We start from the raw sequence: 14,625 nt of genomic DNA, 5'->3' as shown, positions 1-14,625 counted from the left end.
GCACCAGGAGGTGGAGATAAAGTAAGCAAGCCCTTGGACATGAGAAATCACTGGGCGTTTTCAGGTTTCTAAGCCTGACACAAGATTTAAATCTGTAAAACAAAACTAATGCCTTTTATAACGTTAACTTTCCCCTGAAAGACAGCAAAGGGTGAGAGAGAGAGAGAGAGAGAGATTGTGCATGTAATTTTCAGAGCCTTAGAAGAAATTCCCAAATTAAGCAGAAAACAAAGGCAGGTCAAGATATGGCTCCTGGGTGGGTTAACAAGCAATGTCATGATTAAATAACTTTTCCTTTTATCTTTTTTTTTTTTTTTTTTTTTTAGTTTTTTGTTTTTGTTTCTCAAGATAGGGTTTCTCTGTGTAGCCCTGGCTGTCCTGGAACTGTGATTTTTCCTAGTTAGTTTCCTAACTAGATTTTTCTAGTTAGTTCCATTTTCCTGTGACTCGAATTTTAGCCTCAGAAAAGGAATAAATCGAAACGTTTCTGAAGAGCAACAGTGAAGTGACAAATGTATAACATTTACATATTTACAGAGAATCGACCAGTGTTAGGAGGCAAGATTGTAGGTTTAATTCATTTAGTCATTAAGAACCGCCCTTCAGAGGAAGCCTTTCAGTATCTCAAGGTGGATTTAAGTGGTGCAGGAAAGAGTTGGATGGTTCAGCTTCTCCATAGATTAAGGGATGCCCAAGAAGGTTAGCAAAGCGTACTGCCGAGGGTGACTTGAAGCTATTTCCACAGAACTGAAGGAGAACGAAGGAGAACGGGCCAACCCTGGGTGTAGACAACACTGTCAGATAGGCTGGGGCTCCAGGAAATTAAAGTACTCAGGAAGTCAGCCAAAACTCAACTTTCAAAATGAAAATGAAGGCACGGGAATCATGGAGAGGTGGCCCAGTGGTTAAGAGCACTGGCTGCTCTTCCAGTAGGGCCTGGGTTTGATTCCCAGCACCAACATGGCAGCTCACAGGTGCCTGTAACTCCAGTTCCAGGGGATCTAACACCCTCTCACTGACATACATACATGCAGGCAAAACATCAAGGCACAGAAAAATAAATAAAATTTAAAAAGAAGTGAAAACTGTGGTTACGACATCTGTGTGTATCAAACTATCACACGACACAGCATGAATATCTCTTTGGCTTCCATGTATCAGGTAAAATAAATTTTGCTTTTTGAAATAAAACAAAAACTTTCACAGAGGTTCCAGAGAGAAACCCTATCTCCAAAAAGCCAGGTGAGGTGGAATGCACCTGTAATCCCAAGCACGAGGGAGGCAGAGGCTGGTGGAGCTCTGTGAGTTCAAGGCCAACCTGGTGTAGGTATACTTTTTAAAAACTCTTTTATTTATGTTATATATCTTTTTCTCCCTGCTCCACCTCAGTCCCTTCCCACACCCCAACACCAAGTAGGAGAGAGAAAAGGTTAGCTGCTTCCTGCTGGTTAGGGCAATCAGGTTCCTTGGAGCCAGTCCAATTCTTGTTTTCAGTTGCTCTCCAACTTCTTGTCTCACAACAGCAACCAGGAGCAGCAAAGGGGAAGCAGGCACAGCCTTCTTCTTTCTCTGATCTCCACACTCTCTGGGCTCCCAGCACCCAGGGAGGCAGAGTTCAAGGCCAGTCTGATCTACAAAAATGAGAGAGAGGTGATAGATCCCAAGCAAGTTCAAATGCCAAATGCTATCATGGTTTAATCATCCCGCTGAGAATAGAGATGGTGCTCAGCCTGGAATGTACAAAGCACTGATTTCAGTTCCCAGCACCACTTCAGTAGATGCTGTGACACCCCCTATAATCCAACACTCAGGAGGAGGCAGGTAGATCAGAAGGTCAAGGTTCATCTTGGCTACACAAATTTTTAAAGCTAACCTGAGCTACAGGAGACCCTATCTCAAGCATGAAATAGTAGCTGGGTGTGCTGGCACAGACTTTAATCCCAGCATTTGAGGAGTCAGGTTCAAGGCCAGCCTGGTCTATACAGTGAATTCTGGGACAGATAAGCCTACGTTGTGAGACCCTGCCTTAAAAAACCAAAACAAGCCAGGCATTGCTATTGCATGCCTTTGGGGAGGCAGAGGCAGGAGGATCTCTGTGAGTTCAAGGCCAGCCTGGTCCACAGAGCTAGTTTCCAGGAGAGCCAGGGCTATACAAAGAAACCCTGTTTCAGAAAAACAGAACAAACCCCAACTGTTAGGAAATATACGAAATGTGAGGGTTACACGCGGGTCCACGTGGGAGGTTTATTAGGGGAAGGGGGTTACAGAGAGGGAGATAGAGAGAGAGAGAGAGAGGGACAGAGCCAGAGAGAGGAAGAGGAAAGGAGAGAGAGAGAGAGAGAGAGAGAGAGAGAGAGAGAGAGAGAGAGACAGAGCCAGAGAGAGGAAGAGGAAGAAGAGAGAGAGAAAGGGGAGAGCCCCAGTTCTCTTATAGGGTGACCCAGGGACATGCACAGGTAGTTTGAGGTGATCAGCAGGTGGTCTAGGTGTCTTTACAAATGCCTGATAACTAGTTAGGTCCCTTGGAGCTGGCCGTAGAAGTGCCTGCTTACTGATCCCAACACCAATCCAATCAAAAAATGAAATAGAAAAAATAAGCCTATAGTGTAGTAGTCTATTCCCCTGGAGACTCTGGGGTCCAGCTTTGTAGTGGATTCCATCTGTTCAGCTCTGCGGAGCCCACCCAGCAGACTCCCTCGGGGGCCTATCAGACATTTCCGCCAGTGGGCTTCCCAGCACAGACTGCTTCGTCCCACAGCCCACGCGTGAGAAGCAGCTCTGATGGCCTGTGAATTGTTTTTCGTCTCTCTCTCCCTTTTGTTTTTGTATATTTTCTTTTTGTTTTTTTGAGACAGGGTTGCTCTGTGTAGCCCTGGTTGGAACTCACTCTGTTCCAGGCTGGCCTCCAACTCAGAGAGATCCACCTCCCTCTGACTCCAGAGTACTGGGATTAAAGGTATGTGCCATTACCACCTGGCCTTCCTTTTATTTTTATTTTTGACATTAACTTAGTGTTATTTATTTGCGACAGGATCTCACTATGTAGTTCCTGGCTGGCCTGGACCTATGAATTGCCTTCTGGGTCTTTCTTCCTTTTACTTATTAATTTATTTGTTGGCTGGATGGTTTATTATTTTGTTTTAAGACAGGGTTTCTCAGTGTACCCTTGCCTGTCCTGGACTCTCTCTGTAGACAAGCCTGCCCTCAAACTCAAAGATGCACTTGCCTCTGCTGGGATTAAAGGCATGAGCCACCACCATCAGCCTTGTACTTATTTTTCTTTTATTTATTATTTGTTTGTTTGCTTTAAGTGTTTGTTTTTCTTTATTTATCATTCGTGTTTGTTTGTTTGTTTGTTTGTTTGTTTGAGACACGGTCTCACTATGCAGCCCTGGATGGTCTGAACTCAGTAGGCAGACAAGGCTGGTTTTTCACATGCCTCTGCCTGCTAGGATTAAAGTTGTGTGCAACCATGGCCCGCCCTTGGTTTGTTTTGTTGTTTATTTTTGGAGACCCGGCCTCTCCACTAAACCTGGAGCTCACAGGTTGCTGAAATCTGATGAGTGTGTTCACACCTAGCCCCGGGCCGTCATCTTTACCCAGAACCTCATCTTTACCCACTCAGCCATCTTCCCAGCTTCGGAAAATAGTCTTTCCTCAGCAGTTTGATTAGAAATCTCTGAAACTACGTATCCAATCTCATTCTTGAAAGACCTCCCTCCTGCAAACATTTCATGTCACAGTCAAGCTTTTTTTTAATTTTTATTTTATTTTTATTAATTACAGTTTATTGACTTTGTATCCCAGCCATAGCTCCTCCCTCATCCCCTCACAGTCAAGTTCTTCAAGACTGCATTTATACATTTTCCAAAAAACAGCTGCTTCTCCATCAGAGACTATCTGTACTGTCTGCTTATCTCAACCCTCTGTTAATGTTTTCTTATATACTCTCTGAGATGACTGACAGATGCTTTAATAGTGCTCTATTCTTTCTCAGCCACCATCAGAACTTACAGAAATCTTGACTTTTTGTCACATGTACATCAAAACCTTTCTATCTAGCCACTCATTAGTCCTGAATTATTTCTACACGTTTAGCTATTAATTATGGGATTGACCTATTTCTTTTATCAATTATTGTTTTGTTGGTACAATATTCTTGTGGAATGTTCCCTTGTTCATTCAAATGCTGATTTCTCTACCACTATCTGGTTTCAATTCAGACATTGTATTGTGATGCTTATTTTAAGCAGCACCTGTCTCAAGTTTGTGTAAACAGGCCACCATTTGTTCTCTGTGTTGTCAATAAAACAACCAGCCAGTGCTATGCAATGGGGAGAATAGGGTGGGACATCCTGGTCCAGAGGGGAGGAGAAGGAAGCAGGTAGGAGGAGAGGTTGGCGTGACAGGACTTGGAACCGTGAGGGGACATGAACCAGATCTAAGATATGACTAAAAGCAAGAACAATGGGTAAAATCTGAATGGGAGGAAACTATGTGGGCTTGGAGGTTTAGGATGGAGTAACTATTGCCCAGCATTGTGCTCTAGGTTAATTAAATAAATCTTAGTGTGGTGATTTGGGTTTAGGAATAACTACTGTTTAACTAAAAGATAAATCAATAATAATAAATATTAATAACCCACAACACTGTATTAATGCAAGTTGTCCTAAGAAATTACCACAGAGCCAGGTGTGGTGATGCACGCCTATAAATCCCAGCACTCAAGGAAGCAGAAGCAGGTGGATCTCTGTGAGTTCAAGGCTAGCTGGGTCTACAAAGTGAGTCCAGGACAGGCAGGCTACACAGAGAAACCCTGTCTCAAAAAAAAAAAAAAAAAGCAAACAACAACAACAAAAAGGTATCATGGAATGGGTGGCTTAAACAGCAGTCATTTCTCACACACCTGGTGGCTAGCAATTCCAAAATGAAGGTTCGAGTTAATTTTCTTCCTGATAAGGGCCCTCTTCATAGCTGCAGGGGCAGGAGTTACATTTTTCCCTCTATGAGACAAAAAGAGAGATAGATAGATAGATAGATAGATAGATAGATAGATAGATAGATAGATGAGATAGATTGAGGACAGATGATATACAGAGATAGCTCGATGACAGATGATAGATAGATGATGGACAGATAGATAGATGATAGATATAGATAGATAATAGAATGAAGACAGTACACTTAGACAACTTTTTCTCTCTCAGAAGCATAAACACACTGCATTACAGAGCAGACACCCTCCTACCTCATCTAAATCTAATCCCTTCCGAAGGACTGACTTTCAACACCATCATCATCTTGGAGGTTAGGTTTTTATAATTTGAATTTGTGGGGAGGACAAGGACCTCCAGTCCACAACACGTTTCAAGTGCCAAGGAGAACCAACTTCCATGTACCAAGGAAAACCAACTTCCACCTTTGCTCACGCAGTTGCTGGCAAGACCAGTTCCAGGAGAGATGAGGAATGCTGAGACAGCTCCTCCCTCTGTAGCTCGTAGATGGAGGCCTCCACAGTTCCTCAGGCATTTACATCTTGACAGCTGGCTTTCATCAAAGACAGCAAGTAAGAGAGCAATAAGGGGCATGAAAAACACCACCTCTGTCTTCTGTGCCCATTAGAAGCTAGTCAGTCCAGCTGACACTAAAGGGCGGGGATTACACAGGGTGTAAGTACCACAAGGCGACTTTGAACTTCTGTAGAGGATGTCTACCAGAGGGCCCACCTATCTCCCCAAATTTACCTATGGCCATGCTTGGTTTTCTGGTGGCATTTGACTAGACCTTTGTCCCTAGGCAACTTCGCATTCTGAGTCTTGTCATCTGAGGAAGCAAGAAGTGAGAATCTTGTACTTATTTGTTTGGGTTTTTTGGTTGTTTTTTTTTTTTTTTTTTTTTCTTTCAAGACAGGGTTTTTCTGTGTCAGCCCAGCTGTCTTGAAACTTGTTTTGCAGACTAAGCTTGCCTCTTTACATGGATCTGCCTGCCTGTCTCCACAGTGCTGGGATTAACCTGTGCCACCACTGCCTGGTGAAATGTTTTTGTTTTTGTTTTTGTTTTTTAATCCCCACAATTTCTGGCTTATGTTTCTTCTAAATTCAGATAGGATAATGGAGCAGTTCCTCTTTTAGGTTCTCTCCTTCTCTTTATGTGAACTAAAAAAAAAAACAAAAACAAAAACAAAAAGCAGTTTATTTGGTCCATGGTCCATGCCATTGATCAGAATATCATGGTGAAAATATGGGGCAGTGTAAACTGCTCTTCTGTGACTATGAAGAAAGAGAATAGTGTCCCACAATTCACTCTGAGAGTGTGTGTCCCAAATAAACGGAAACCCCCACTAGATACCACATATTGGTCCCGGAACCCTGACTAGAGATGGTAGGAAATGAGGAAAAGAACAGACATTAAAGAAATCATAGACAAGCCAGATGCTGTGATGCAGGCCTCTAATCCCAGCACTGGGGGAGGCAGAGGCAGAGGCGGGTGGGTCTCTGTGAGTTCCAAGCCAGCCTGGTCTACAAGACTGTCTACAAGGAGTTCTAAGACTCCTGGTCTACAGCCTGGAGTCCAGGACAGCCAAGACTACAAAGAGAAACCCTGTCTTGAAAAACAAAAAAAGAAAAGAAAGGAAATGACAGACACCTGGATATAAACACAGAAAAGCAAGGTTCCAGAGGGCTCCATGCTCTCATGGAGCTGTGTCTGTCTATGCAACCCACAACTTCAGCATGTTTATTGTGATAACACAGCACATGATAAGCATAATAACATGGTAAGCACAGAGGTTGGAGCTGGCTAGTATTGGTAGGAGGTGTCTGTAGGCTGTAAACTTCCCAGGGAAGGAAGCCACAGCTGCTAGTTTTTATGCACACCAACCAATTGTCCCAAAATACACTTGGCCCAAAGGAGGACGGCTTTACCGATTTTAAGCCTGACCCGTAAGGATGGGGAAAGGCTTTGCCAATTTCCCCTGGGCCTGATGCCTTTGTTCTTTGGATGGCTGTGCCAAGTCAACAATACACATACCCTCAAGACCTTATACACACAGGGTTTCTTTTGCTGGTTACAGGCTAGAGTGCCACAATGCCCTTTGAGAAATATGTCCCTAATAAACCAAAGTTTCCGCTGGATTCCACCTCCTAAAGCCTCCACAATCGCTACTTTAATTATGGTTGGGGAACTAGATTTTTAACATGTGGCTCTCATTCCCTCATTCCACCCTGGCCTTCAAAGGCTTGCTGGTCCACCTCACAGTTCAAAAGCGGTCTTCTTTAAGAGTTTCCAAGGTCTCAACTGTTCCAGTGTTGCTCTGAAGTCCAAGTCCAAAGTTCCTACCAAGACTCATCACAAGGTCAGCTCTGAGCACAGTTCCAGGGGGAAAGTCCACCACTGTAAGGCAGACAGCACTGGGCAGGGAAGGCATGGTGGCAGGAGAGGCTGGGGCCTCACCACATTTCATCTCCACACAGGAAGCAGAGAGAGTTCACTAAGTTTCTCCTGGGGGGACAGTACGAGGATCTCAAAGAAGCCATTCATCAAAACTTTAAAACACGGAAGGAAGAAACTGAAGGCGACTGCAGCACTGGAAGATAGAAAGATATGATTTGTTTGTGGATTGGCAGCATTGATATTGTGAAAACCAGCGAGGCACCATGAATTGGAAGGCTTCTGAGCAGCAAATGAAACAACAGTGAGAGACTGTTGAAACTACAGCATGAGACTGAGAAACTACAGAATGAGGGAAACGCTACTGGCCAGCATTGGACAGGAGATTAAGGTCTGGAATCTGTAAAGAACCCCAGAAACTAAACAAGGAAAAACAGCAAGCATTCATCAAATGGGCAGACATCTTGAGCAGACAGTTGTCAGAGATGTGCAAATGGATAATAAGCATATGAAAAGACACTCCATACCCTTAGCCAGCAGGGAAATACAAAGGAGAGGAACATGGAGATGCTTTCACCAGACAAAACATGGGGTGGACATAGTGGCACACACCTTTAGTCCCAGCACACAGGAAGCAGAGGCAGGTGCTTCTGTGAACTTGAGTCCAGCCTGGTCTAACACAGTGAGCTCCAGGTCAATGAGGGCTATGTAGAAGAGACAATGTCTCATCAAACAAACATGAGAATGGGAGAAATACTCTTCCCCAGGGAAGAGCACATGTACTGGCTAGCCAGTACTGAATAGTCACATATACACAGATATGAAAGAGAACAAGGAGAGCTGTTGGCATGCCCTAAGGGACCTAGCAATTGCTTATGTCATCACCTGCCACCACTAGGTGACACAGATGCTTGCAGGACAAAAGGACCCCTGCACCCCAGCTCTCTCTGTTGTAGCTGCTTCTTCTGTTCCTGCATTTTTCTCTCTCTCTGTGTTCTCAGAGATCCCTTTCTTTCCCTCTCTGCCTGCACCCCCTCTCCGCTTTTATGGCTGGCTGCCTCTCTACCTCTTCTCCAGGCCCCTTTCTCCATTCCCCCAATAAACCTCCTTATGCCAGAGCAGCTGTGTGACATGATTTTTCAGGGGCAAACCTTGGCATGAGCCTGCCATGGTACCCCGCCGCCGCATTCATATTTCCTAACAAGTGATATGTGGGAGAGTTTGGAAGGATGAAAGGCCAGGAAGGAATGATGCAATTATATCAAAATTAAAAAAAAAAAAAGAGGGTTGGAGAGATGGCTCAGCAGTTAAGAGCACTGACTGTTCTTCCAGAGGACCCAGGTTCAATTTCCATCGCTCACACGGCAGCTCACAACTGTATGTAACTCCAAGGTCCCACACCCTTACACAGATAGACATGCAGGCAAAATACCAATGTACATTAAAATAGAAATAAGTAAGTTAAATAAACAATTTAAGAAATTATTTCGCTTAAAAAAAAAGGAAAAGAAATGAATGCTGGTGAGAATGGGTGTCATGGAGAATGTCCCCCCCCCCCCCGCACACTTGGTGGAACTAGCGCAGTCTCTGTGGAAATCAACACGGGGGGGGGGCCTCAAAACTCAGACTCCGATTGCCAGGTGCCCCAGCTGTCACATTCCTGGGTGCTTATCTATCGGAATCTAAACCAGCATACAGCAAAGGTCCTGCAACATCTGTGATTGTACAGCATAGTTCACAACAGCCAACTCACGGAATCCGCTTTGGTGGCCACTCGTAGGTAAAAAAGATAAAGGAAATGTGATATATACACAAAATGATGGTTTGTTGTTATTATTATTAATTATTATTATTATTTTGGTTTTTCAACACAGGGTTTCCCTAGGGTTTCTTCCAGACCAGGCTGGCAGATCTGCCTGCCTCTGCCTTCTGAGGTCTGCAGTTAAAAGTATGTGTCACCATGCCTGGCTCAGCAAGCTTTTTAGTTAGCCGTAAATATGAGTAAAATTATGCCATCTTCAGGAGAATTGACAGAACTGGAGATCCCCATATAAAGCAAAGTAGGCCAAATATTGCAATAGACAAAAATTGCATATTTTTGCTCTTATATGAAATCTACTTTTTTTTAAATTTTTTTTTAAGAAGACATGAAAATAGAGGGAAGCCAGGCATAGTGATGCATGCCTGTAATCGCAGTGCTCAGGGAGACAGAAGGAGGAAGATCACTGTGATTTCGAGGCTAGCCTGGACTACAAAGTGAATTCAAGACAGCCAAGGCTACACACAGAAACCCTGTCTCAAAAAAAAAAAAAAAATTGTGTCGGGGGAGTCTTTGGGAAGATGAAAGAGATCATCTTTTTTTTTTGTTTTGGTGGTAGCTGCGTATGGGTGACAGGCTAAGGAGGAGGTGAGAGCAGTCAGCATCCATAAGATACATGCATGAAAACAATATAGTATTACTCCATTATTTTATGAAATGAATATACACTAAGAATGCAGAGAATACTCGTGGGGCAGAGGCGGGCACATCTTTGTGAGTTTGAGGCCAGCCTGCTCTATGCAGTGAGTTCCAGGTCCATCAGATCTGCATAGTGAAACCTTGTCTCAAAACAAAACAAAAAAATGTAGCAAACAAATAAAACTTTTCAGGTGGTGGGTACAGCTGAGCAGTAGCAAGGCTCACCTTGCAAGTGTGAGCTAGATTGTTTCCAGTACTGATAAATAAATAAAACAATGAACAAAACCAGCCCATCCTTTCAACATTCTATCTGGAGATGTCAGGCTGGCTGGCAAGCTCAGTAGGTACTTCTCTTCTGTGTGACTGCAAGCTAATTTAACTAATTGTTTTTTTCCAGTATTTGAGTCAGATGCAGGTTGCAGGACAATAGCCTGTCCTTCAATAGTGGTTTTTGCTAACAGAGGCCACAAGATGGAAGTGTCTTCCTGTTTCCACACGCCCCGCCCCCACCCCTGTGCCACCCCAAGCTTTAATTTGCCTTGGTTTTGTCTTACAGCAAGATCTCATTTGTAGATATGCAATTATATTCCTGTTTTTAATGCTGTTTAAAAAGCCACCTAAATCTTAGTGGTATAATACAATAATATATATTATTATTATTGGTATAATACAATAATACATATATATGTAAATATATAATTACTAACAATTTTGTAACATGGGCAGTATCTGCTGCAGAAAGTTCATCTTTTTTTTTTTTCCCCATGTGGCATCAATTGGGACAGTTTACCCCGGGCTAGAGGATTCACTCCAAGACAATACATTCAGCAACATTGGCCAGTTGGTATTGGCCTTTTCTACTGAGAATCTGGTTGGAGCTGCGAGCTGGGAACCTGATTTTCTTCCTCATCTGGTCTAGCCTGTGGCTGCTTATGTTTCTTGAAATGAGTGAGAGAATTTTAGAACCACAGGTAAAAGTCAGGGGATGCCATACCAGTGTAGATATATATGTATTTTTAAGTAAATTTTTATTTTTTATATTAATTACAGTTTATTCACTTTGTATCTTACCTATAACCCCCTCCCTCCTCCCCTCCCAGCCCCTCCCTTCCCTCCTCATCTCCTCCTCTGCCCCTTTCCAAGTCCACAGAGAGGGGAGGTCCTCCTCTCCTTCCATCTGACCCTAGCTTATCCGGTCTCATTCAAATTGGCTGCAATGTCCTCTTCTGTGGCTTGGTAAGGCTGCTCCCCCCATCCAGGAGAGGCAGTCAAAGAGCTAGCCACTGAGTTCAGGTCAGAGACAGTCCCTGTTCCCCTTACTAGGGAACCCACTTGGACACTGAGCTGCCATGGGCTACATCTGAGCAGGGGTTCTAGGTTATATGAATGGTCTTTGGTTGGAGTATCAGTCTCAGAATAGTGTAGATATATTTACCACTACTGAACTGTGTGTTTAAACAGCTAAGGCGGTAAACTTCATGTGCCTCTTGCCACTATTAAAAAAAAAAGTAAAGCGAGGAAGAGTTGAGTTGTCAAGGATGAAAAAAGCCAACAACACAATGGCTGGCTGTGTTGTTGGTTCAAAAACTTTTGCATCCACAAGAGTTAACAACCACAACAACACACATGGTAGACTGCAGCCTCCTGCAGCAATGCTAGCACAGATACACAACTCCACGCAATGCCCATAGCCCCCTGAATAGATCTTCAGTGCCTGCAATTCCCAGAGACAAACGTCTAAGACATAATTATGGGTTTAGATTTCTTAAAGCAAGCCTCAAAAGGAACGCTGCCAGCGTAACAGTGATGAGTAATGAAAACTACAGGTGCACACAATATTTTCCTTTCAGCCTGGTATGCAACCTTTCAGGCCAGGCAGAAACATGGTACAGCATCGGGGCAGGTGAGAGGGCAAATATTTCCTGGCCAATAGCCCAATTTTTCCAGGATATGAACTCCCTTTGTTGTCTTATAATTCTTAGGATGCCTGGCAACCATCGGCTACCAAGGAGCTCTCACTCTTGAAACTTCATCTTTGAAATAGTAAATAAGTCATGAAGATCACCTGTAGCCTGGCTGAATCTATAACTCCCCTCTCTTCTCCCTCCCTCCCTTCCCCCCTTCTCTCTCTCTACAGCAGTTTTATCAATAGTGGAAGTCCATTTACAGATTTTCCTTGGGTTTTTGCTGCTAATACGTTACTCGATTTTTCTTCCAAATAAGTTCATACCATTCCTTTACTGAAAAGATAGAAAACAAAATCCCTTCCTTCCAGACAAACTGTCTCAGCCTCATACCTTGGCTGAGACCGTCTGCTTGCTGTTTCTGACAATGCTTGCTGTGTCAATACAATGGTGTGATTTGTAACTTTCACTTCCTTTTCTTAAAAATTATTTACCTTTATTTTATATGTATTTGTGCATTGGTGCCTTGTCTGCACATACGTCTCTGTGAGGGTGTCAGATCTTGGAGTTACAGAAAATTGTAAGCTGCCATGCGGGTGCTGGGATTTGAACTCAGGTCCATTTAGGAAGAGCACTAACAGCTGAGCCATCTCTCCAGCTCCTCTTTTTCATTTCTTTAAGTCTCTTTCTTCAGTCTTCCTGTTGTGGGCAATGTCTCCATCCAGACCACACCTTCCAAAAGTCAGTGATGACTCTATCTAGTGACTGTTCTTACACACCTTCAGAGACAGGGTTTCTCTGTGTAGCCCTGCATGTTCCGGAACTCAAGTCCAGGCTGGACTTGAACTCAGCCGTCTGCTTGCCTCGCCTCCTGAGTGCTGGGACCGAAGGCACGCACCGCCGCTGCCCGGCGTGTTTCGGGTGTGTGTTAGGCGCTGTCTAGATGTTGGGAAGACACACTGAAGATGCCAGGTAAGGGTCCTCCCAGAGGACTTGTTTTTCTTTCCTACACCAGAGGTTGCTAGCTTTGTTTTGGCTTCAAGACCAAAATAAGTAAATAAACAAACAAATAAATCAGGTTTTCTATCTGGAACGAAGCCAGGGAGGGAAGATTCTCCCAGCATACTGAAAGCCCACAACCTAATCCACCTTCTAAATGGGTTCCGACCATTTTGTCATTTTTTTTTTTTTCTTGCGTCCTTGCTAGGCACCAGCGAAACATTGTCACTCTGCAGAATGTGTTCAGTAACAGGCCAGAGCAGCCAAGGAGGGCAAAGGGCTAAAAGCCTGCTGGCCGGCCCAGCCACCCAAGCCCACCACTCATTGCTCAGGGAGACATTGCCCCCTCGTGGCTCCTCTTATAACTGAACGGAAAAGCAGCCGAGCAAAGAGCTGCCAATCAACACAATCAAAGCGTCAAAACACGGACAAAGTTTCCGACTAGCTGTGGCTCTGCCTCCGAAGTTTTTCGACCGCTGTTCCAAAGACTCTTGGCTCCTTCTCCCCCAAAAGGCACTTTTGGTCCTGCAGAAAGCAATGCCATTATGACAGGCACTCAAAACACTGGTTTTCTTTAGAAACTTTCCCCGCATCTCCAGACCCCCTTCAAAGAAAAACTCATTATCTAAAAACCAAGGACCGCTGCGGGTTTTCACCTCACAGCGAGCGCCTTTAGACGCCAGAGAAGAATGTTGCGTGTACCTCGCCTTCTATAATTTGAACCAGGATTCCGAGATTATGTTGCCTGGGAGTTGTTTGGGGTATCTGGTCTCTACAACACCACTTCCAGCCGCCTAAAGGCAGGGCCCTTATCTTCAGAGCCCACCCGGCCCGCCCCGCCCCCACCCGCCCCACCCCCATCCGCGCTCCAAGCAGGGAAGGGTAAAGAATGTCGGGGGTGGGGTGGGGTGAAAGAGATAAACAGTTAAAAAACGAGAGAGCACTAACAGAGGAATCCTGATTGCTGCGGCATGCCAGACAAACTTCCCTTGGAGAGACAGGCAGGGATCTACTGATACGCGGGGCTTTTAATACTAGTCAAAGCCTAGAAGCTTACAGGACCTATTGTTTGGAAAAGTTCTGTAGGACCAGGAAAATGGAAACTTCCTTAACAATAATGCCAGCTTCCGCCTATTGTAAACCACAATTGTGCAAGAGTGAGTGGCTAGGGGCAGAGGCTCGCCCCGTCTATAGTCTCTGAAACCCTGGGAGATTATGTGTGTATCTGTCCCCTCCTCTGTGAAATGAATACATACGTTCATTTCACTGATGAGGAAGCTATGCGGTCATCCCGGCGTTGGGAAATTGCTTTGATTCTCCAGAGGTGAAGGTCCCGACCTTTGAGGGGCACCGAGGGACCGTCAGCCAGCAAGTAGAGACGGAGTGCCTGCTGTGCTCCAGGTAGCCGACGAAAGGAGCGGCGGGCTGGAGAAGGGCAACAGGGCGCGGTGCCCTATCCCAGGAAGGGGCTCCCCGAAGTGAACAAACCGACCCCACACCAGTCTGACTCCGGCTGTGCGAGTCTCAACAGGGGCCGCCGGAAGCCCAGAGAGCGATTGCGGGCCACGGGGGAGGAAGGACGGGGAGGCTATGCGGGACTGGGGGCACCCGCCGTGGGCTGGCAAGCCGCGTCCTGCGAAAGCGGGGCTCGGCGGGGGGCTGTCCCGCGTGCCCGGCACCTTTCCGCGCGGGAAGGACTGGCCAGGACGGCGGGTTTAGGTGCACCTCGGTCGTGAAAAGCAAGCAAACAAGAGTAGCACGCTTCAGCACCCCCCTCCCCAAAAAGCTCGGGCCCCCCCCTCCCCAAAGCCCACCCGCGCCAGGCAGCTGGGACATCCAGGCCCCCGGGGCTGGAGAGAGAGAGAGAGAGAGAGA

At 45.2% G+C, this 14,625-nt stretch overlaps 1 long non-coding RNA gene across 2 annotated transcripts; it reads right to left on the bottom strand.

Moving 5' to 3' along the window:
- Positions 1-326: 326 nt before the first annotated feature.
- Positions 327-14,608, bottom strand: LOC132653608 (uncharacterized). 2 transcript variants are annotated; one of them, XR_009591348.1, is made up of 4 exons: positions 14,007-14,608; positions 12,246-13,275; positions 4,907-7,585; positions 327-1,631 (listed from the first exon to the last, which is right to left on the bottom strand). It is a non-coding gene; the product is annotated as an uncharacterized LOC132653608 (long non-coding RNA). The 2 variants fall into 2 exon arrangements; XR_009591347.1 differs by lacking the exons at positions 327-1,631; positions 4,907-7,585 and having other exon boundaries at positions 12,226-13,275.
- Between the last annotated feature and the right edge of the window lie 17 nt (positions 14,609-14,625).

Source organism: Meriones unguiculatus, chromosome 4 (assembly GCF_030254825.1).
Source record: "Meriones unguiculatus strain TT.TT164.6M chromosome 4, Bangor_MerUng_6.1, whole genome shotgun sequence".
NCBI lineage: Eukaryota > Metazoa > Chordata > Mammalia > Rodentia > Muridae > Meriones > Meriones unguiculatus.
The sequence above is the reverse complement of the archived record's forward strand: the minus strand, read 5'-3'. Positions and strand labels throughout refer to the sequence as shown.